Raw genomic sequence first — 23,929 nt, forward strand, 5'->3', positions numbered from 1 at the left:
GAGATGGAATTGTGGCACGGAGTGAAACAATTATCCACAAAGTTCTACTCTGAACAACTACAACATCAACAAGGCTGAAAGAATTAAATAACAATGAATGTAGATCAATATAGAAGAAGAAAGAGTGGAAGTATGCCAACATTTATGGCCTTGAAATTAGAGAAATTACTAGCTGGTAAACATTCTTTCTTAAAATTCAACACTGATGAAATTTATGTTTTTTAATGTAATGAACTTGGAGAGAAGATAATATCCTTTATGCACAAAACTACAGCAGATACAAGGACTGCTCTTAATGCAGTGCCTCCTATTTTATTACGTTGGCCCATGATGTCAGAGGTGGATGTTGGTGGAACAACAGTAGAGGTTGAACCTTCCCATCAATATTCCATTACATTTTGTTGCCGCATGACAGATGACAGCAGAGGGGCAGTCTGACAAAGTGATGTCTGACGTGTGGATGAAAAAAAGGTGTGCTACTGAATTTCTCCATGCAAAACGAATAACACCCGTGACATTAATTGATGTTTCCTCAATGTTTGTGGTGGCTAAACAGTGGATGTGTTCACAGTGAAGTGGTTGCGAAAGACAAGCCACGTTCTGGAAAAGCTTGTACCACCCTGAAGGGAAAAGCATCTCAATCAGCTCATCTGTGTTAGTCAACTAATGGTGATAACTGTGTTGAAAAATACATCGTTGTAGTTGTGGATTTGCTCAATCAAATAGTGTTGCTGTGCTCTTTGTATCCATTGTGGTTTCCACGGAAAACAGGAGGCATTACTTTCAGATCAACCTACACAGGTGATCAAAAGTGAGAGTATAGTTGCACCAAAACAGTTGGCAATGATAAAAAGAGGTGCTTTAAATAATTTAAGTAAAATCTTTGTATTTTTTCATCAGGGTCTATTAACCTTGGAAAGAATTGATGCACTGTGAAAACAAGTATTCTTTCCTTTCTCAGTAACAGAGCTGAGCTTCGGGATAATGCTTTATGATCTGTTTCCAAAAAGTTCATTTGCAAACATTGTTCTTGAATAAACCTGAGGAAGGGGAGTAGAAAAAAGGTAATGATCAGCACACTTCTAACAACTTAAGTTTAAGAAATATTTTCCTGCTTTAACTTTAAAAAGTAGCATGTCAGCCCATCATTTTTCTGCTTCTGTTTCCTCACAGCCAGCTAACATACCAATTCAGTACATAAATCAGCCACAAAATTAATGTGAAATGTGGTATTAAATTGTCACACTTCAGAGTCTCTGAAACCTTCATTAACATCTTGATAACACTGTTTATTAGATTTAGAGTGTAAACTTGTCCTTTTTGACTTTCACATGTGCTCAGTGCTTCACCAACTGTAGCACATATATGGTCTAAGGTTCAGATTCCACAGAATCTGTTGCTGTACAACTATTGCAAAAATTAGGTTATGAAATTAAACATTTTGATGTAAACTTCATTAAATTGATTTTGATCATGTTCAGGATAACTTAGTGTGGGTCTCGGACAATTCATAGCCCTGCTGTGCCTCTCACCACTTTTGGAAAGAGTTTAGGAGTATGAAAATGTGTGCTCATATATGACAACATATAAAAAATTAACTAGAATTATGAAACATCAGTGATTAATTAAATACTGATTATATGATATCCAACTACTAAATTTCTTATTTAAATATGGAAAAGTCTTTAACTAGAAGTATTGCTTCTCAGTGTGTAAGCAACAATTACAAAATTAATATGTCAAGTTTTTCAAAGTTGTATAGATCCTTGAAGCTGATGTTATTCTGTCTAATTTCTTACACTTATAGAAGACAATGTTAAAAATATCTTCACAAAACAAGAAATTCTGAATCCAAATATCATTGAATATGGGGCTTATGGTCTGAAAAACAGCAGAAGGAATTCCTGTTATTTTGGTACTTGCACCTTTAGTAGAACCTCAAATACATGGGTGCATAGCCTCCCTTTACAGTATACTTTTATATTTGGAAATGTATATTAAATATTTGGGATGAATAACAAGAAGGTGCATGAAGTGAAAGCAGTTATTTAAAGCAAGTCAAGAGAAAGTGCCATAGGTACTGGGTTGAAGTTTATTCCTCTGACATTGGTTCAGGTGACTTTTCATTTTATTTGGTCCACAATAAATAGTACAAAATTAGTATAAATAAATTAGTACAAATAAGTTAGTCCAGAACAAATAGTACTATTTATATGTAACAATTGATAGTACATAAAATAGTAAACAATTATTTTGTATTCACCTTATACATGCCATTCATGATTTTATGTCAGTATTTTTCTCACCAATCTCTTCACATGGCTATTATGGAGTATTTTGCTTACTTTTTCCTCTTAGCAGATGTAGTAATCCTCTAAACTTTCTCTGTTCAGGGGGCTACCAACAGTAAAGCCTAAAAAAATATAGAAATCTTTATGTTTTATCACAAACATGAGTATCACAAAAAAGAGTTGCCAGTGCTTTACAAGACAGAGATGACTTTATATGGCAGAATCTATTTCAAATTCTATTTCTTCTCTGAAAGTGTGGTCAGGCACTGGAATGGGCTGCCCAGGGAAGTGATTGAGTCACTGTCCCTGGAGGTGTTAAAAAAACATTTAGATATGGTACTAAGGAACATGCTTTAGTGGGGAAATTATGGTGGTAGGTGGACCGTCAGACAAGATGATCTTGGAGGTCTTTTCCAATACTGCTCACTCTATTATTCAGTGATTCTATGCCTACTGCTAAGAAATTCGATGAAATATACTCCACTGACTTTTTGGATAAATAGAATTTAATTTATTTCATAAAATATTTCATAAAATCACCACCAAGGGCAGGCCTTGCCTGACAAAAACTGTCACTTTTATGACGCTGTAACTGTGTCAGCAGACAAAGAAAGCTCCACTAATGTAGTCTATCAGAACTTCATCCTTGAAATGATCACCCAAAACATCCTTTTCTTCACATTGAAAAGATACTGATTTGATGGGTGAACAGCTGAATGGTTGAGGAGCTGTTTATGAGATTATACCTAAAGAGTGGTGATCAATTGCTCGATGTCCAGATGGAGACTGACAACAAATGCTGTCCTTCAGGAGTCAGTACTTGGAGCAGTGCTCTTTAACATCTTCATTACACTGACAGTGGGATTGGGTGCACTCAGCAAGTTTGCTGATGACACCAAGCTGTGTGGTGTTGTCAACGTGCCCAAGGGATGAGATTCCATCCAGAGAGTCATAGACAGGCTCAGGTAGTGGGCCCAGGAGAACCTCATGAGGTTCAACAAATCAAAGTGCAAGGTCTTGTATTTGGGTCACAGCAGTCCCCACTATCAGGACAAGCTGGTGGATGTAAGGAAAGAGCACAGCCGTGCTGAAAAGGACCTGAGGATATGGGTGCATGGCAAGCTGGACATAAGCCAGCAATGTGCCCTCATAGACCACAAAGCCAATAATATCCTGGGCTGCATCAAAAGAAGCATGGTCAAGAGGGTGAGGGAGGTGATCCTGTTTTTCGACTGTGTACTAGTGAGACCTCACTTGGAAATACCGTGTCCAGATGTGGAGTGCTCAGCACAGGAGAGATGTGAATCTGTTGGACTGCGTCCAGAGGACACATTACAGAGGTAGCAGAGAATGACACTTTCAAAGTATCTTGAGAGTAGCTTTTTGGTGTTGGTAAGAACAAAATAATGGTGTTCATGATGTTCATATTATTTTATCATGATTTTTTTTTCTACAGCCATTAGAATTTGTTGTGATGCCTGAAATTTTTATGCAATTTGAAACAAGCATTTTAAACTGAAATATTCAAGTTTTTTTTTTTCCTATTTTGTATAAAAAAATTCTTACAGATGTGTAAAGGCTTTATTTACTATCCAAAAACAGTAAACAGGATCTAGATCATCATATGATGTGGATACATTTCAATATAAATCTGCATAAACATAACAAAAGAAATCTGAAGTGTCATCTACACTCATGAAAGCAGGTCTCCGATCACAACTATGTTGGTTTTACAGATTTGTGTTTGTGTGGACCTTACTGAGGACTGACATTGTAGTCCTTATTGCTTCACGGAAATACCTCAGCTAAAAGGGCAGCTGAGTACTCACTTTACCAACTTTTTTACTCCAGTCAAAATATGGCAAGGGGAATCTTGCTGGGTGTGGACCCTGAGGTTATGAAGAAATTTGTGTTAGATCAATTGCATGTGAAGTCTGAAATATAATTATTAGGACTTCCAAAGAACAACAAGGCTTGTGGATAAGTCCTACAAGGAGAGACCGAAGGAACTGGGGCTGTTTAGTATGGGGAAAAGGAGGCTGAGGGAAGACCTTATTGCTCTCTTCCAACATCTGAAATATATGTTACAGTGGGGCTGTTCTCTTCTCACTGGTGACAGGTGGCAGGATGAGGGAAAATAGCCTCAAGTTGTGCCAGGGTGAGTTTAGGTTGGATATCAGGAAACACTTCTTTACTGAAAAGGTTGTTAAGCACTGGAATAAGGCTCCACAGGGAGGTGGTTGAGTCCCTGAATGTGTTTGGAAACCATCTGGATGTGGTGCTCAGGGACGTGGTTTAGCGGAGGGTTGTTATTTAGGGTAGTATGGTTAGCTTGTGTTGGACTTGATGATTTTTAAGGTCTTTTCCAACCTGAGTGATTCTATGATTCTACGACTTTCATTTTGAGGGAAACTTTATCAAAGTATTCAGTCTAAGATACATACATGATAAACAAGAAATACAAATTTGAGTCTTTGGGCAGCGATTATGAAATCAAAAGAATGTGTCCATTGACTGGATTAAATGATTAAATTAAAGATTAAATGTTGATATAGTTGAAAACAGTGTGCATCTTGCATTCATTCTTTGGATATTGACTTAAGTAACTCTGTTGCTACATTGCCTTGGATTCACTTTGCTGAGTAAATATTGATGGATACAGAGATTAGTCTTGCTATGGAAGTCACTGAGTGAAAATCTATTGTCTGTTTTGCAGTTTAACATTTGAAGGAGCCATCATGGAACCCCTATTAGTTTTTAAAGCTGTGGTCTGTTGAACAAAACTGGAATAGATCTACGGATTTCCAAGTATACATTATTTTTCAGTGCAATTTAGAAATCATTACATTGTTTCATGGTTTTTTGAAAAATTATTTAAAACCCCATCGTATTCCTGATTCCTTACTCAAGTTTGCCCCCAGCTGACACTTTTAGCATATGTTCATCTGTGAAAGAAAAAAAAAAAAGAGACTTTTGTCTTTTCTTAATAAAAATAGGTTTGTCTGAGATTCTCTATGATAGAAAGAAAAGATTCTAGCTCTTGTGTTTTAAACCTGTGGTACATACTCCTCTAGAATTGCTTTGTGAGACCTTCCTACTTTTAGTCTCTGAATTGATAACTGTCGATTATCACTTCCCTGGGCAGCCCATTCCAGTGCCTGACCACACTTTCAGAGAAGAAATAGAATTTGAAATAGATTCTGCCATATAAAGTCATCTCTGTCTTGTAAAGCACTGGCAACTCTTTTTTGTGATACTCATGTTTGTGATAAACCATAAAGATTTCTATATATTTTTAGGCTTTACTGTTGGTAGCCCCCTGAACAGAGAAAGTTTAGAGGATTACTACATCTATTAAGAGGAAAAAGTAAGCAAAATACTCCACAATAGCCATGTGAAGAGATTGGTGAGAAGAAGTCCTAATCTTTAAACACATAGGGAGCAATCCAAGGAGATCCAAGCAGCTGGCTGGTCCACTACTGATGAAAATGATTAAACTAAATAAACGTTTGAGTAAGTTTTCCCTATGATGTCTGCCCACTAGAAAAATGATCCCAGTTCATGGTATTACAAAAGACATGATTTTTTCCTGAGCTTTTTCCCTACGCTGCTCTCTTTTTTCCTATAGTAGTAACATTTTTTTATCTTTCATTATTACTTGGCATTGATTCAAATGAAGGATAAATTCAAGCTGACTTCAAATATAATCATTTTAGTGGGCTCACAATGACAAACGTGTGTGGAATACACTTCTTATTCGAAACACTATACACTTCATTGTTCGAAATGTAATTTGCAAGTGACCGCTAGGTGACACCACTGCTGCTCACAATTGCAATTTTCACCACGGGCGAAAGAGAAAGGCCCGAGGATAAATTTGAGGATAAATGGGGCACACATCGGTTCCAAGATCTGCATTTATTTTATTTTGTTTTATTTTATTTTATTTTGTTTTGTTTTGTTTTATTATTTTATTTTATTTATTTTGACAACGTGGAGAAGAACAAGGCAGAAATGCAGGCAACAGTAACTGATATCAGTAAAGAAAGAGAGCCACAATAGCTGATATGTGGTTTCCATAGATATTCTGCAAGGTGCAGAGTTAAATACAATTATTCTGAGATGATATTGACAAAATTATGATACATTTTTCCATTATGAAGAGAATTTCTACTTAAGTTAAATCAAATGCCGACTTGATTCTTAAGGGAATAAAAATTTATGCTGTCATGTTGTATGTCTTAAAATAATGACAGAGTTTTGGGAAAAAAAAAAAAAAAAAAAAAAAAAAAACAAAAAAGGAAACAGTGAAAATCTTGAAACTATAAATCAGCCACAAAAATAAACTTATAACTCTTCAGGTAATCATTAATGAATTAGTGCCTTAAATCTCCAACAAGCTCAACAGATGGCCTTGAAAGGTTGATTTATTTCATCGTCCTGTCAGAATCAATTGTGGTTTCTTCTTGGGTTAAAAATAAGGCTCTGATGCTGTAACATATGCATGTGTGATTCACATCATTACCTTTAGGCTCTTCTTTACTGGCAGGCTCTGCACCTGCTCTGAGGTACACTGACTTACAAGACTCATTTATATGGAAATGCCCCAGGTTAAAAATACTTACTGTAGATCGGGAGAAATATATTGTTTCACCGTCCTTTGTATATGAGAGATCAAGTCAGCTGTATGCACTATAAAGATCAATAATATATATATAAAGTATTTCTAAAAATGAATGTGGTAAAACTGTATTTAATTTATCTCATGTTTATGTGTTTTTTTTCATACTGTTCAGAATTTTGTCAGCTTTTTTTCTTCTGATTAAACTATTACAAAACAAGATCAGCGTTATAATTTTATCATGTTCTTTAGATCAAAGATACAAAGTTTGAGTTTAGCTTCGTTATTACCAATTTACAAGATCTTAGATTTCAGTGAAATGGCTCTTTCTTGAAATTTTATTTGTTTAGCATTTTTCTCTTCTGTTCATGAAGTCATGACTGTTTATCTATGAATATTTCTTGGATGGGTAATACTATACTTAAATCAGCACAATATGCTTGTAAAACTTTTTTGGTGGCTTCATGGTGTATTGTGGGTCAAGACAGTATGACAGTCCTCTCCAATTGGAGAATTTAAAAAAAATCAGCAGAGGCCTTTTGTGTAATAGCATGCAATGTTTTAAGAGGAGCAAGGGATTAACCCTAACACTACAGAGCCTAATGTTTTTCAACTGGCTATCCCCATTGGTTACAGGGGATTAGTTTAACTAACTAGTTAGTTAAAAGCTTGAGAAAAATATGCCACATGGAATCTTTTTTGAAAAGATCTTTTTAACTTTGGCAATATAAAACTATTGCAGTCTCCTGGAGTAAATTAGACCTCTGTTCTCTGGTTTGACCTCTAATCTGGCTGTGAAAGCTATCATACATTTTACTGGACCATGTCTATTTGATTTTTAAGCATTTATAGGAACAGAATTACCACAGCTTCTCTGTGCTACATGTCCCAGTATCTGATCACTGTCAGTGTAATAAATTTATCACTTACCTTTGATGCTGCTGAGCACAGAGGCACAAAATGCCTTGAGAATTTGCATGATGGGAGATATATTGGATCTGGATAGGTGGAGCTTCATAGCATCTCCATGGTGCTATGTTTTAGATTCATGGCAAAGACAGTGTTGATAACACACCACTTTTTACTTTATTGCTAAGCAGGTCTTGTACAACATCAGGGCCTTTTTTGTTTCACCCTTTACCCTTACAGTGAACAGTTTGGGAGTATGCTAGAGGCTAAGAGGGGCACCAGCAGGCTGATGATCTAACCAATGGCATATTCCGTGCCATAGAATGCCATACTCAGCAGTAAAACAGAGCGAAGAGGTTTGAGGCGAATCAAATTTCTCAGAATTTGGCTGGGTATCAGTCTGATCCTCAGAGGTCGTGAGCAATTGCCTTTGCTGTACTTGCTTTTCATTGTATTCTTTCTCTCTTCTTCCATTTCTTCTTCCGTTATTAAACAATTTCTATCTTAATCCATTTTTCTTTTTTTTGCTTTAACTTTTCCTTTCCCCTTCCCCTGTCCCAGTGGTGGAGTGGGGGTTGAGGGGGTGAGCAAGGGATGCTTAATGGAGTTAACCCACATGGGAGGCGAATCTCAAATTGAGAATGAATTAGGTTTCTGTCACATTTCCAGGAGGAAATGTAACAGGAGGGAAAAAAAAAAAAAAACAACAAAAAAACAGCAATGTGTACTGTTATTTCTCATGTAGTAACTCGAGAGAAAAACACATGACATTCAGAGCTATGGTAGCAATCCAAGCCAGTAGGTTGTATTTTGTTGATGATATCCTGTAACAGGTACAGCTCTTGTATAAAAATTAAAATCACACTCCACTAAATCTTAGAATGGTACAAATTCTTCCTGACAGAATAGCATAATCTTATGGCAATCAAATAAATCAAGCATACCATGAAATCACTAGCAGGATTCTTCCATGGCATACAGCATTAATTCTGTTTGAATCTGCATTTTATAGAAAAACTAGCTGTCCACTACTTTCTACATTTTAAGGTCAGATTTCAGGTTTTCTTTAAAGCCAAGTCTCTCTTTTGGGATGACATGGAAGTGAATGATGTACAGAGAAATTATAATAGAGCTAATTCATTCTTTTGAGGAATGCTCTTCTAATATCCAGAAGATTCACTTCTGAATATAGGAACCGTACTGTTCTAATCCTAGCAGTGATTTGGTTCCTCCTCTGCCACTGTATTGAGGAGAGCAAGATGTGCTCTTTTCACTGAAAGGAAATTTGAAATATTGTCACAAATTTAATGAAAATGCAAAGTGAAATTTTTCTGAAACAATATTTGAAATCCTCTACTTACTCCCTGTTAGCTTACATAAGTAATGGGGTTGTATTGCACTGCTTGTGTCTATTTTTAAGAGTACCTTAACTAGCTGCAATGTGTTAGTAATACAGTGATAATAAAACACCTATATAAAATGCAATATATTTGATTAATATTAAAAAAAATATTTCTAAGAGAGAAGCAAGAGGATAAATGACAACATAGTTTTCCCAGCAAAGCACAGAAATAATTTTTAAACTGAAAATTCTAGAAAAGTTTCAATTATATCAGGTCATGATTGAGCAAAATGCCACAACACATATTTGAGACCAGAAGTGTCAAGGAGATTATTGAATGTTTATGTCACTAAAATAGAACCTATGCATATAAAGTATATATGCAAGTTACAAAGTGATGCACATAATTTTCTTGAATTTGTATAGGATAAAACAAAATATATTCTTATGCATTATGTAGTTACCTTCATAGTACAGCTACCATCTTGACAATCTTATTATGCCTTTCATGAACATGTTTTTAAAAATAATATTTCCACTTGACTCTAACTTTTTCTGATAGTTTTCTGGTACTATGATCTTTTTTCTTTTGTACTAGTACAGTGTAAGTGCTCTATAACATGTACATGATCATCTGAAAGAAAAGAATATCCAAAGGATACCAAAATTCTTAGTACAAAATATACCAGGCGCAATATTTAACTTTTGTGACACTTACCTTCATTTTAAGCCTGAGGGGTTACTGCCCAGTAACTGGAGGTCTCAATATCATGCTTTGTTTTGAATGAAAGGCCTTCCGTTTGCACCAGGTTTAGGTCTTCTTCATGCTTTTCTTCTTGTGTAATTCACACTGTCAGCTGTATGCTCCAGTTACTACCAAACGGCTTATATTTTGGTGTCTTTTATACAAGAGAAACTTTTACATTGTTGAAGGAAACATAATAAATCAAGATTGTTTTTACACTGTACACAGTGTAGGCTGTGAGGCTTTGTCTGAAAAACAAACACTCAGAATATTGATTAGTGTATTTCATTAGCACTGCATTCAGGAAAAAGAAAAAAAAGACAAAACAGTGCTTGAGATGTTGTATTTTCCATATTTGTAAACAGTGATTATATTGGGCAGTTTTGACCAGACATCTGCCAGCTGTGAAATAAATGGTAAACAACAACAAAATGATTAAGTGTGAGGGAAGGATGAAAACAGAAGAGAATGCTCATGCTAAATTGGATGAATAAGAGAGGGAGTGAGAGAGCAGTGCTTGGCAGCCTACCAGGATCAAACCTCAACATATCTTTGTAAGGTGAATGAAAGTGATATGTAAGAAGATCTTGTAGTAATAAATTATAAGGTAGTGAAATGGCAGATCAATTTCAGTGATTACATATATTTTAAAGTATATATGGCATTACTTATCAAGTATAAAAACAAGCCTTAAAATCATGGACAACGGTGAACTGTTCTCAGATTCTCAAAAGAGTTTATATCAATCTTGCTTTTTCCATTACTGAACTCTGGAATGTATTGTCCTAGGAAGTTCTGAAAACCAACCAATCTTGAGACAGTTCAGATACCTTCAATATGATGTCTGTGTAGGTAATTTTCTGTTTTAAAGATACTCCTGAACAAGTGCTTTGCAAAAGAACTCCTTACTATTGGGAAATTTATACGTATTAAAACTTCATTCATTATTTAACTCTGATTACCCTGAATGGAGGTTTTCATTAATCTATCTCCAGATATGTTTGTACTTTTTATACACTGGTGGTGGTGGAAGTTTTGTTGATAAAACTTTTCAGATTTCTGATTTTTTTCCATCTGATTTTTAGTTGGAAAATGAAACTGTAATGGAAAATGACGTCATGATGATAAAGACTAAAAATGAATTGCTTGAGCTGTCTTCTTCCAATCTTCCTACAGGAAGGGACTTACTAGAGAAAGCTGGCTACAATGAATTAATCTTGTATTTCCTGGAGTAGTTCAAAAGAGGTCTTGAATTAAAATGAGGAAAAGCAAGGTTCGTTTGTATGAAGCAGAACAGGAGAGCAGGAGCATGAACTCTTCTCTAGAAATTTCTTAAAATACTGGTGGTGCAAGAGCACCTTCCAGAAAAGAAGCTCTGATGACACAGCAGGCCAGGACAGATATGATAGGCAATGGTTTCTCTCTGAAGATCCACTGGAATTTGTATGCTACCAAGGAAGATTCATATTCTACCAAAATAGCATTCTGTGAGAGGATTATTCCTTAGAAGTATTTTAGCAAGCTTTTATTCAGAGATTTCTGCAATAATAATAATAATAATAATAATAATAATAATAATAAAGATGGTGATTCCAGCTCCAATCCAATGTGCTGTTGTGAACTCTCCTGCTGATTCACACTTTATTGAAGACATATTTTTGACTTGCAGTTGTGTATGAGGTGGTTATGGAGGAACAAATGTCCTCATTTCCCACAGGAAACTGAGGGAATGTAGCAATTCAAGGTAGCACCTAGTGCTTTGAGATGTACAGGAGTCCACTCATACTGGCTGATTGCATTAACTGTCTGAACAAAATGGAAAAGTTTAATAAATGTCATGCTGAGGAGACATTTAAAAATGTAGCAAATCTCAGAAGCTTTAACAATAGAAAATATATATTTTTTTTAATAAAAAGTTTGCTTCTGAACTGTGACTGCTGCTTCGTTGAAATTAATGCTTCTCACAGAGGGCTTCCAGAGGGCTTCCAACTTGCATTGTTTTCCAACTTTAGGTCATGATAATCAAATTACTGTTACTTAAAGCTAGGATCATCAGAAAGTTAATTTGTACTTTCTTTTCAGTTTGGCCTCTCATATCTCACAGACTTTTTAATTTCCAGGTTCTTACTGTATCACCTTCCCATGAGATTGTGAAGTAAATTCCTGCTGCATCCAGGGAGGTTTGAAAGATGACAGGGGTTTATTGTTAATTCCAGTACACCTGATAGATAGATAGCAGTGATTACACTTTATGATCCTTTGGATATGTAGAAGCTAAACTGATGACTGAAAAGTCTGTGTATACTGAAAGGGTATTTAACAGAATTCACTGACATAGAACTTGCTGGATTTAAAGGATATGACATAAAGCATGTGATGAAAATGTTTCTAATGAGACAGTAATTTGTCCTACTTTGCTTACGTTAGAAAAATCCATGTTTAAAGAGTTCTCTGGCCTGATCTTGTTAAAGAAACCCAGTAATAACTCACAGTCTTCTTATTACTAAGTTCTTTGCCCTCGTGTCGGCAAAATCTAGTAATAACCAAAATCTCTTTGCATTTTCATGGGTATTATGAAGAAGGTCTACACTCCAGGCTGATACAGTATTTCCATAAAAGTGTAATGAATCTGCAGCTTATATTACAGTGCTCACAAGATGACAAGTTATGATCAGTGTCTCTTCATATGAAATAGGCTATAGAAATCTCAAATTTATTAATGCTAGTGAGGGGGGAGGGAGTATGTTATCCTACTGCTGCATTAACAATTTTGCTTCAGACATATTGCAGTTTTTAATTTAACTATGGAAAGGTCTTTTTTTTTCACTTACCATTCAGTATGGGGCCTACTGATATATGGTGCTACATCCAGAAACTACAGGATTACTTCCCATATGCAAAATGTATTCACACTGATCTCTTGAAGACAGGAGGTGTACCACCCAAAGTCTTCACAGATTTTGGTACCCGTGCTGCTTATGATTTCAGTTGAGTGGCATTACACTCCTTTTTCCCTTCTAGCTTGTTACCCAACTGATAATGGAAAAGGTTTGCTTTTGCTACTACGCTGAATGTTTTTCTATGCTACTTATTCAAACAAAAGCTACTATGGTATGTTTTCAAGGAATCAGTTTCAACAATGATCTGTTAGGAAAAAGATTTTCATCATTCTCTAAATTAATTTCTTTCCACCTTCTTCTCTCACTTCAAACTGTTCTGTTTCACGTCTTATTTCACTCCTTATTTCATGGTCAGGAAGAAAAGCCATTTTATTCTCTCATCTGCTTTTTGCATAACAGGACATGTATTCCAGATAATAAAAATAATGCTTACATAGGCTGCTGTTGCATGGTTGAGAAAAAGACTAGTTTCAGAATTGGCCACTTGTAATGGTCTGTTTATCTATTTCAGCCTCACAAGTTCCTTTTCTTCAAAAATTCCACAAATAGAGGGAAAAATAAGCATCATCAGGAGATAAGTTAAAGCCAAGGAACATCAATGTGAAAATGCAAGGAAGAGAGAAGCTCTTAGTGGAAAGTTGATAAACAACAAGAATTTAAGGCAGACAGAAGACAACAAAGAGTGGACAGTAATTTCAGTGAAGAAAAGGAGAAGATATCCTGAAAGAAGGTGCACACTCTGGAGATGGATCAATGTGAAGAAATTATAGAAATGACATTACAATATAAAGGAGCAGTACAATGCAGTAAAAGAGACTTTTTGAAGTCTCATGCTTACAAATATTGAAGTCTGTACTAATCCTGGAGTCAGCTAATCTTGGTGTGTGTATATATATATGTATATATGTATAAAAATTGTATGTTTTACATATATAAATCTACGTAGATTTTAAAGGTCTCATTATAACGAAAACATTTTAATAGGAAAAAACGCTGCAGCCTTGTTAAAATTTAAGACTAACTATTTATACTGAATTAAAAAATTATAATGTTATTAGAATCCAATTAAATGGATTTTTAAACTAAATAGTAGGTTTAGGCTTTTATGATTTAACCATATCTAAAATCTTCAGTCCATTAAGTGGAATTGGGTGCTTTAAGAAGTTTCTCCCAGTGTTCATTAGGCCCAAACTTAGCACTGTGGCATAAGTCATATTGGTGGACCTGCACAATAGCTATTTCAATCCATGTTTTTACTTTTTCACATATATAAAGGTCTGTAGTATTCTTGTCACTGAATCTTTGCAAAGTGCAGCTGGCACTCTTCTCTCCCTTGATAACAGAGGCAACCATAAGAAGTGCTAGTTTATGCTCCTCGCCTTTTGGGTGGGGAAATAAAGATTTGTAAGGCAATTCAGTGAATTACACTATTCAGCTCTCATTTGGCAATTATTTCCATTGAAATAGTTGGACTAGGTGATTTTAGAGGTCTCTTCCAACCTTAATGATTCTGTCATACTATGATTCAATGAAAATAATTCAGTAAAAATTCTATAGTGTATTGTTAGATGTAGTATCTTGCAAGACACTTTATAGCTTTTTAGCAGAGCCATTTCTTGTAGCATACTATTATGGCTTACTTGGCCTCTGTTCACAGAACTACAGAGTCACAGAATAGTTCAGGTTGGAAGGGAAATCTGGACTTCATCTGGTCCACGTCATCTGGAGGACATCTGGCTTTTGAGCATCCCCAGAGAGGAGGACTGACCAATCAATCTGGGTTACCTGTTCCAGTGGTCTATCACTTGTACAATAAAAGGGCTTCACAATGTTTAGACAAAACCTCCTGTGTTCCAGTTTGCACTTAGTGCCTCTATTGCCTATTTACTGCTCTGATGCAGTTATATTTGATGACTTATAGGGCAGAATTAAAACGTAATCTGTAAAAAAATCTTCTTTTTCTTTAAACTCAGCATGAGTGGTTGATTTATACTATTTGTGCGATTTTAGGTACAACATTTAAATATATTTTTCTTTTTTCCATGCTTAAAATAGGTGCATTAATATGTAATACTTTGCAAGAGCTTGTACATCTCATAACTTCACTTATTAGCAACTGCTATGTCACATGTCTAATGAAAATAAAATTTCATATGCTTGAGTTTTACAAGGGTAACTATATATTTCTTCAGTCAATTAAAATATGTATACATAGGACACTACTGAGTACTTAAATGGCATAATGGAAAAAATTGTAATGTAGAATTGGAATTTAAAGCCTTATTTTAATGATAAAACATAGAAAATAGCTCTTGAGTTTTGATATTTTTAAGTATTTGTTAAGCTATTCATTTTAAAATGTTCAGATGAAATGCAGTTTTTCAGGTGTTATGTGCAACAACACAGACGATAATCAAACAGCAAATGTTTTCATTTGGCAATTCAATCACAAATGTATGTAAGTGCAATTATGTCTAATTATACATAGTGGGAAGCAAATGGAGACATATGATGATTGCAACCATTATAACAGACACTAGGTACAGTTTTCAGCCTCTGTTTTGAATGTCTTAAGAAGTTTTTTTCCTCTTCCTCTTGTTTTTTTTTTTTTTTTATTTGTTTTGTTTTGTTTTGTTTTGTTTTACTTTTGAGGCAGCCATCACACAAACTTGGATTTAGAATTCTTTTCTACCTAATAAAATGAATTCAGTAACCTCTTTTGGAGGTGACAATGAAAAAGATGACAAAGTCAAACTGCATCAGCTGTACAACCATAGAAAATATGAGGTCTGCTCCAAAAATAGTATGTTCTGTTTTATGATATCAGCCCACAACATCAGAAGCAGATGTTGGTGGTATGGCAGTAGAGGCCGAACCTTCCCACCAATATCCTATTACACTGTTGCCATATGACAGATGGCAGCAGAGAGGCAGTCTGACAGAATGATATCTGACATGGAAGAGCATACAAAGCAAAGGTGTGTCACTGAATTCCTCCGTAGGAAAAACAGTGGAGTGAGCACAGTGAGGCAGTGGGTGGTGGATTTCAGCAGCAGTGACAGTGACAGTGGTTGCCTCCACTGGTGCAGATTTTTATGAGCGCAGCATGTAGACTGCTGTTCATTGCTGGTGAAAATGCACAGCTAATGGTGGTGGCTGTGTTGAAAAAGAGCGTTCTATCGCTGAGAATTTGCTCTATGACTTAGTATTATTGTGCTCTTTATATCCATTGTATTCATTATGGAAATAAATGTAGGCACTGCTTTCAGAGCAAATTACGTAAATATAAATACTTAAAGGTAATGTTTTTTGATTCCCCGTTTATGACTCTAACCATTGACAAATGCATTTATGACTCACAGGCTTCAAGGCTACTTGGTATGATACACAGATAAAGCTATCCTGAGAGTATGAATCTGTAAATACTAGTTGTATTACTACTAGTAATATGTAACATTCTTCACGTAGTAAGATCTGATGAAGATTTAAATAATTTCAGTACAAGTTATTCAAATGATGTGTAATAAGCACATTTGGAATTAAACATAAACTGAAACCACTGGCAAGTGAAATGCAGAAATAGATCCACTATTCCAAAGAGGTCTCCTCTTGATACAGATCTGTACTGTCATTTGGAGTCAGGAATTTTTATTCATTGTTCCTGTCAAAAAAAGAATAAAACCTACACCTGTTCTGATTAGGTAACTTCTTCAGGGTATCCAACAACTTTCATCTGAGTCCATTTCAGCAGCCTTCCAAATCTTGGAATGGCAGTCCTACTCACTGCTTTGTGCATTCCATAAGCTGGCTGGGAACATACTCCATTCCATCTTCCAGTTAATTCATGAGGACGTTAGGTCAGTTACTAGTAAGGAAGATACCTTTCTAGACATCGTATGTGGTTATCAGAATAGTATCTGCAACCCCCACAAGAAGGAGACTCCTACAATAGTACAATGATCTTTCTCCTTCCTACATATATCAATTTCAGGCTCAGCTAGTCCTGATGAATTTCCTGGAAGTTTTTCTGTTTGACAGTAACCAGGAGAGCACTGTACTTATGCTGAAGCTGTAGGTGGGCAAGGGGCATTCCATCCATTGATGGAAGCTACAGGCTTTTGTCCCTTGCTGCCTCAGTGGCCACTCTTTGCCATCTGTACTGACATGGCCTCCTGCTGTCCTTGTTTAGTGTGAGTCTGGTCTTTGCAGATGCTCTGCCATAACACCATCAGTTCCTGGCAGAAACTACACTCACCTCCACCTTCAGGCTCCTTCTCAGTTGACCAGTGCCCTGTGCTGTGCTGCCCATGGTGACAACATCTGGGCTGACAGCCTTATCATCAACAGCTGCGCCGACAGCCTTACCATCAACAGCTGCGCCACTTTCACTCCCTAGACTACGGACCATGGCTGAAGGCACTGGACTTAGTACTGGGAAGGACTAGGAGCACAGATGGGGTCTAGTGAACATGCTGAAAATGCTCGCTGCTCACCTGATGAGCCCCAAGGCAAATGCCACAACATCCTGGCGCCCACCAAGGTTGCGACTATCTGGGTCCAAGTATGCACTTCTTTGAAGCACATTTCACAATAGCAAAATGTATCTTGATTTTGCCTCCTCTGAAGTAAAAAATATTGTGCCTACACATGCACCATCTCTGGTGTGAGCTTTTGTTCTGTCTGCTGTCTCAGTGAGGCAGAGCACATTATTTCCTCATGCTGACAAGGTGACAAACATTTTTTTCCAAGAAAGAAGAGGCAATGAATGGCTTGCAATGAATTCTCAGCTAGCAACAGTTAACATGTTCCTGATGTTGCTCTGACAAGAGACTGTGTGACAGCTGGCAGTGTCATCCTAATAACGAAATTTTACATGCTTTTATAATTGAGGACAATGTCAAATCTCAGACAATGATTTGCTGAAGTCTTTATGACCCTTCTATATGCAGAGTTGCTCTTACTTCCCTTACCTTCTGCCTGATATCTTTATTCTCCCTGTGACCCTCCTCTTTGATTTCCCCAGACCATTGCCCATGACACTTCAAGCAGGGGCTGGGGTGAAGCTTATCTGCTGGGAGACTGCATGCGGAGGGGCAAGTGGTACTTCTGGCATCATTTCCACTCAAAAAGAAAAACAACTGGACAAGAGTTTTTTTAGAAATTCTCCATAACAAAGGATAAAGTTGATATTTTGTGTCTGTGCATTATTTCCCATATATTTGAATCTGATAACTCTTATGAGAAAATGTTTATTTTCTGAAGCAGGCTGTCCAGAGAACTGAAGGAGATACCAAGGCAATTGCCAGGAAAATGGAATTTGATTCTTCAGGTAGTCAACTGTGGTAAAAATGACACAAAATCAGCAAGATGGGAGTTAATCAAAACAAAGGGAGCTCCTGGAGGATAAATGTAATGAAATTGTTTGGAAACTATGCTGAATAAGGACTTAAAAAGGGATGAAAGCATGCAAGGAGGAGATGAAGGACAATGGGAGTCACACTATTAATAGCAGTATGTCTCTGGCGGAATTAATGAAAGAGCTGTATGCCATGTTTTGAACCTGGCTATAAAAGAACTAAAAGAAATACATATCAGGATAATACTTTTGGTAAAACCATAGCTTTTCTACTGAAGTCAGAGATGTGATGTTTATGGTGCAATAAACTGCAAAAAAAAGATGCATGAATAGAGTAAAACAAAATAGTGGTTTTTTTTCCAAACAAAATTACTTCAAGAAGTATATGGTAAGAAAGACTCCTCAAAGAAAACTGTTGAGTCGGTTCAGATTTGTATATTGATCAAACCTCTGTAATGATACTATTGTTTGTATGTTTTTCTAATTAAATTATAATGGAATGGTGGGAAAATTCAACTTCTGAATTGATGTTCAGAAAATGAATGTACTGCCAGGTGTCCCCATATACTTCCAGATGTTACAGTCAACAGATTTCTTCAAATAAATTTAATGACGGGTGATGATATTTTCATATTTAACATTGATAAATAATAAGGATGATCTTGAAGAATTGGCTATGGAAAGTATTCCAATTATCATAGTTGGAGACTGATTCAGTATAATGAAGAGCAGCTACTGTATCTACAATAACATAACAAACTCAGAATTAGAGTTTAGCTTTGTGTAGTCAAATTAATTTAATGATTTTAAGCACATTGGAAAGTAGATAGATCAGAGATGCAAAATGCTTGATGACTGAATTTTATCAAAATTCTAAAAGCTTTCAGTAGTTCCTGCAGCAATGTTAGGCATTATCAAAAGGTAATTTTGGATTAATAGGAATGGGAAAAGATTTTCTAACCTTTCTTAGCTTTCTTCTTAATCTTAGATATTAAGAAGTTTAGGGATGAAGTAAGAATTTCTGAAAGCTGTCGTTGGCTTTACAAAACCAGTAAAACAAAAAGCTCTATGTTTTTCTACTTTTCCAATAAAAACAGTAAGGAGAAGATGCAGGCTTAGTACCTGAGGATCTGGAGTAGTTTAGGCAAAGCCCTAGAACAACTGGAACTTTGTTGTCAACTATAGAATCATAAAATCATTAAGGTTGGAAAAGATCTCCAAGATCTTCTTGTGCAAATGTCCACCAAACACCAATACCACCCACTAAACTGCGTCCCTAAGTAACACATCTACACTTTCCTGAAACGTCTCCAGTAACAATAACTCCACCACTCTCCTGGGCAGCCTGTTTCAATTCCTCACCACTCTCTCATAGAATCTTTTCCAAACATTTAACCTGAACTTCCCCTGGTGCAACTTGAGGCCATTCCCTCTTGTACTATCCCTTTTAACTGGGAGGACAACCCCCACCTCACTAAAACTTCCATTCAGGCAGCTGTGGAAAGCAGTGAGCCCTCCTGTCTGCTTCCTCTTTTCCAGACTAAACTGCTCCCTCAGCTGCTCCCTGTAAGACTTATGCTCCAGATCCCTTGCCAGTTTTGTTGCCCTTCTCTGAACATGCCCTGGGACCTTGATATCTTTCTTGTAGTATGGAGCTCAAAACTAAACACAATTTTGTGGCCTTAGTGGTAGGGAAAAATACTAAAATATGAAAATTACTACTTCAAGTATTGAAGTAAAACTCAGCTGAATGTTTTCAGATCAGGACTCTTGGCTACAGAAGTGTCCTATGTTTCACCAGTTGTGTATCAAGATTCACTGGAAGTGGTAGTATTTCAAGAGAATAGCATACAGAAGGTTCTGAAAACATTTCCAGCATTTTTCTTTTCTTTAAGAAATTCAAAATTTCCAGGTGCTTTTATAGTTTTCATTAAATGAAGTTCAATGTCTACTGTACACTACAAGGGCTACAAACAAAAAGAGCAACAAAAACATTATGCTGTTTTTAGTTTTATTGTGAGTTTAAACCTTTTAAAGAAAGACAAAATATAGGCATAGAATAATGAGCAATGAAAAATAAATCTCCTCAAGGACTAACCAAAGGTAACAAATTTGGAAATAAACCAAATCATTTATTTGTAAAGATACTTCTGAGATAAAAATGTGCAGGATATCTGATGTACCTGACCTTTGAAAATATTTCTGTACTGACATATTGGAAAATATTAAATAAAATACTAACTTCTACAAAGACTTTAAAGTGGTTAAAGAGGAAATTACATTGGATTAATTTTAAAAGGAATCTGTCAGATTGGAGTAAATTTAGAGGTAGAGTTGTTCAAGAATCAGTATTCAGACCTGCAGCATTTAATATTTTAATTACAATCTTTTGCAGTAGAGCGCTAATCAGACTTACTATGGAACTAAGTTAGTCAGCATCATCAGAAAGAAGGTAGAAAAACTGGGTCACCTTGAGGAGTAGTCAGTGAGTTCTGAGATGAAATTTAATAGTACAAGTGTTTAGTCATATCCTTAGGGAATAATAAGAAGAAGCTTCATTGTTACCTGAAATCTGTTTGGTTAGAAATGACAAAAAATGGGAGAAATCTACTTTAACAATCAATTTCATGAGCCAAAAGTCATGAAAAAATTCATGAAGGGTAGGGATTTTACTTTGTAAGTGATAGCTCGGCTTTCAAAATAATCTGTGACATGTGCAAGTCAGTAGGAACCCGGGGTTATTTATTTATTTATTTATTTTTTTACCAAAGTATATGTCATCCAGTGCTGTCAAAATAGACAGGTTCTTTTGGAGATCCTTGGCAGAATGAGTCACGTGGTTCTGGATATAATCAGACTATTGATATAACACAAAAAATTATACAATTTTTTACAATTTTACAATACAATACAGTCAGTATAGTCTGTTTTTATCTACAATTTCTAGCAGTTAGTGCAACTTGTTGTTATAAAGAATTTCTAATAATTAGCATATTTTTCTTATTATCTAGAATTCTTGGTAAAATTGAGTTTTCAGTCACCTGGACTTTCTGCAGATCAGACTGAATCCTTAATAATCAGAGCACAATACAATCATCATACTTGGTATCATAGAATCATAGAATGATAGAATGGCTTGGGTTGGAAGAGACCTCAAGGATCATCAAGCTCCAACCCCTCAACACATGCAGGGCTGCCAGTCTGCATATCTAGTACTAGACCAGGCTGCCCAGGGCCCCACCCAACCTGGCCTTGAACACCTCCAGGGACGGGGCACCCAGAACCTCTCTGGTCAGCCTGTGCCAGCACCTTACCTCTTTCTTGGTGAAGATCATCCCCCTGATATCCAATCTAAATCTTTCCTTCTTCAACTTAAAACCCCTTCCCCTTTTCCAGCCATTACCTGCCTTTGTAAACAGTTGACTTCCCTCCTGTCTACAGGCTTCCTTTAGGTATTGGAAGGCCACAATTAGGTCACCCTGCAGTCTTCTCCAGGCTGAACAAGCCCAACTCCCTCAGCCTGTCAGCTGGTACTGCCTAGCACATAACCTCACCTAACAAGTCAGTAACTCACAGAAGGTTGACAAGCTTGCCATGCAGTAGCAGGTCAAGCATAAAAGCCGTTTATGATTCTGTGCTGTTTGATTTCAAAGAAGATGTCTTGTGTGCTGCTTCCCTCTTCCATGATGGGTATCACCACAGCTGGGTGACCCAGCACCTAGGATTTTATATTGCTGATGGGCTTAATCACAGTGGCAGTAGGAGATCTGATTGTTAATGCCTTTTTCCATACCATGGTGCCAGAAACACACAGAGAGAAGGATTAACAGGGATGTGCTACATTAACAGCTCACTTGCATATTATGACTGTTTGGCTTATCATTGGTTATGGTAATCATACTACCAGGGGACAGCAGCAGAAGGTCACAGTACCACATAAATTTTTTTGATTACATTCCTTGAGAGGTGGGATCCTGACCCTCCTGTAAACGGCATCTTGAACCTGAAGAGTTTTAAATTGGTGACCATTTTACTGCATTAACAGTCTCTACAAAGATCCCAAAGATCTCATGAAGACAATCTTACAGTCTCTTTTAGACTGATAATAACTCTTTGCTTGTGGTTTTTTTTTTTTTTTTTTGATTTTTTTTTTTTTTTTTAGGTTTTCATCCAAAAATAAAATGCGCTCTTTCAGATACTGAACAGCATACATTTTTGGTTGAGAGAGATAGTGTTGAGCTGATTGACAAGAATTATGTTTGAGCAGTACTCTCTGTCCACTTTGAAAAGCTGAGCTAATAAAAAAAATGGAACTAAAGATTAAAGCAAACTAAATTGTTCATCCCATGTGAAAGGACATTAAGAAATTATGCTGGTCATGAACAACCATTTATTTTGGAGGATGGCACTTAATTTTCATTCTGAAAGACTAAAATATCTCTTAAAAAATGTGGTTCTCCCAGTTTTTCTCAGCAACATGAAGCAATAAACCTGCTGAGGCTTGGTACCAAACATGGTGATTTAGGGAAACAATCAGCATTTAGAAAGATAAAATTGGGAAATAAAATAACTCATGCTGTCCCATAATTTTATTTTATGATATACTACTGTAGTTCTAATATTCATGGGCATGATCTCATTTAAATTTGGGTTTTTAGCATATTGTTTATTCCTTTAGCAATATGTAGGTTGTTGGTTGTTCTTATTTTCTGTTTGCTTGTTTTTCCCTAGGAAATATAACAGTTTTGCATTTTCCATAAGCACTTCCTGTAGAAATTTTTAGTAATAAAACATCAACATAAAGATTGTAAGAGTGACTGTAAATCTTTGCTAAATCATCTTTCTAAATTCTATGAATCCACAGTCTCTAAGCAATGAATTTGTTACTAAGAGTAATGCTGAATGACTGCACCGGCAGTGTAATTCAGAATTTTGAATCAAGTTATTATGTTGATACATGCTTAGTATGTTGAATAATTCAGTATTCTGGTTGTATACTCTATTAACTCAGATGTTCTAAAATTATATTTCCTATGAATCTCTCTTTCTGACTTCATATGTTTCAGAAGAGATCAAGGATGCATCTTCAGATTAAGATTTGCAAGGCTTCTTCCTGTTCCATGTCTGTCTATATGGACCGAAGCTCTGATTTTCATTTGATGTTAATCAAATCATTGGTTTGAATCTGGATAGGGAAGAAAATTTTCTAGAAATGTGTCATTGTGGTGCTGTTATCCTACTGCTCTTTAATTAATAAGAAGCAGCTTTTCCAGAGCTCACTTCCTGCAAACAGGTCTTTTGTGAAGAACAGGATCTAAATATAGTTTTCTTTTGTGTTTATAGCAGTGTGCTCAGCCTCAGTAGTACAATCTCATCCATAGACACTTCGGGTAAAATTTTACTTAAGGTGAAGTTGATGGGGAGCTTTCCATATTTATTAAAATGAATGGTTAAATAGCATTGAATTGCATATTTTTTGCTGTTAGTGATGACACAGGGATAGGTAACTTGCTGTTTAGGAAATAAAAATCAATTATTGTTTTCTAGAAAACATATTTCAACTGAAAATAAATAATAAGTATAAATATTACAAAAAAAACATAAATTATTTTTCTCATTTTGCTCTCCTCTGTAGTCAAGATTCACAAAATATTTGAAAATACACTGTTTAAATTGTTCAGGTTGCAAAAATAACCACTCATAGGTTTTTTTACAGTGTTTCTCCTTTGTGTCTAAACAAAGATGTTGTAGTTTCAGTATAAACC

General features: G+C 36.0%; 1 long non-coding RNA gene across 2 annotated transcripts in view; it reads left to right on the top strand.

Moving 5' to 3' along the window:
* Positions 1-23,929, top strand: part of LOC122176436 — a 61,612-nt gene that overhangs the window by 15,395 nt on the left and 22,288 nt on the right. The window contains exon 3 of one of the 2 annotated variants that reach the window (XR_006177739.1): positions 13,320-13,685. The exons of the other annotated variant lie outside the window; for it this stretch is intronic. This is a non-coding gene — a long non-coding RNA (uncharacterized LOC122176436). Of the gene's footprint in view, positions 1-13,319; positions 13,686-23,929 lie in introns of those variants that run through there. 2 annotated transcript variants of the gene reach the window in all.

The sequence above is a fragment of the Lagopus leucura genome, unplaced genomic scaffold, assembly GCF_019238085.1.
Source record: "Lagopus leucura isolate 7727_CA_CO unplaced genomic scaffold, USGS_WTPT01 Super-Scaffold_774, whole genome shotgun sequence".
Taxonomy (NCBI): Eukaryota; Metazoa; Chordata; class Aves; order Galliformes; family Phasianidae; genus Lagopus; species Lagopus leucura.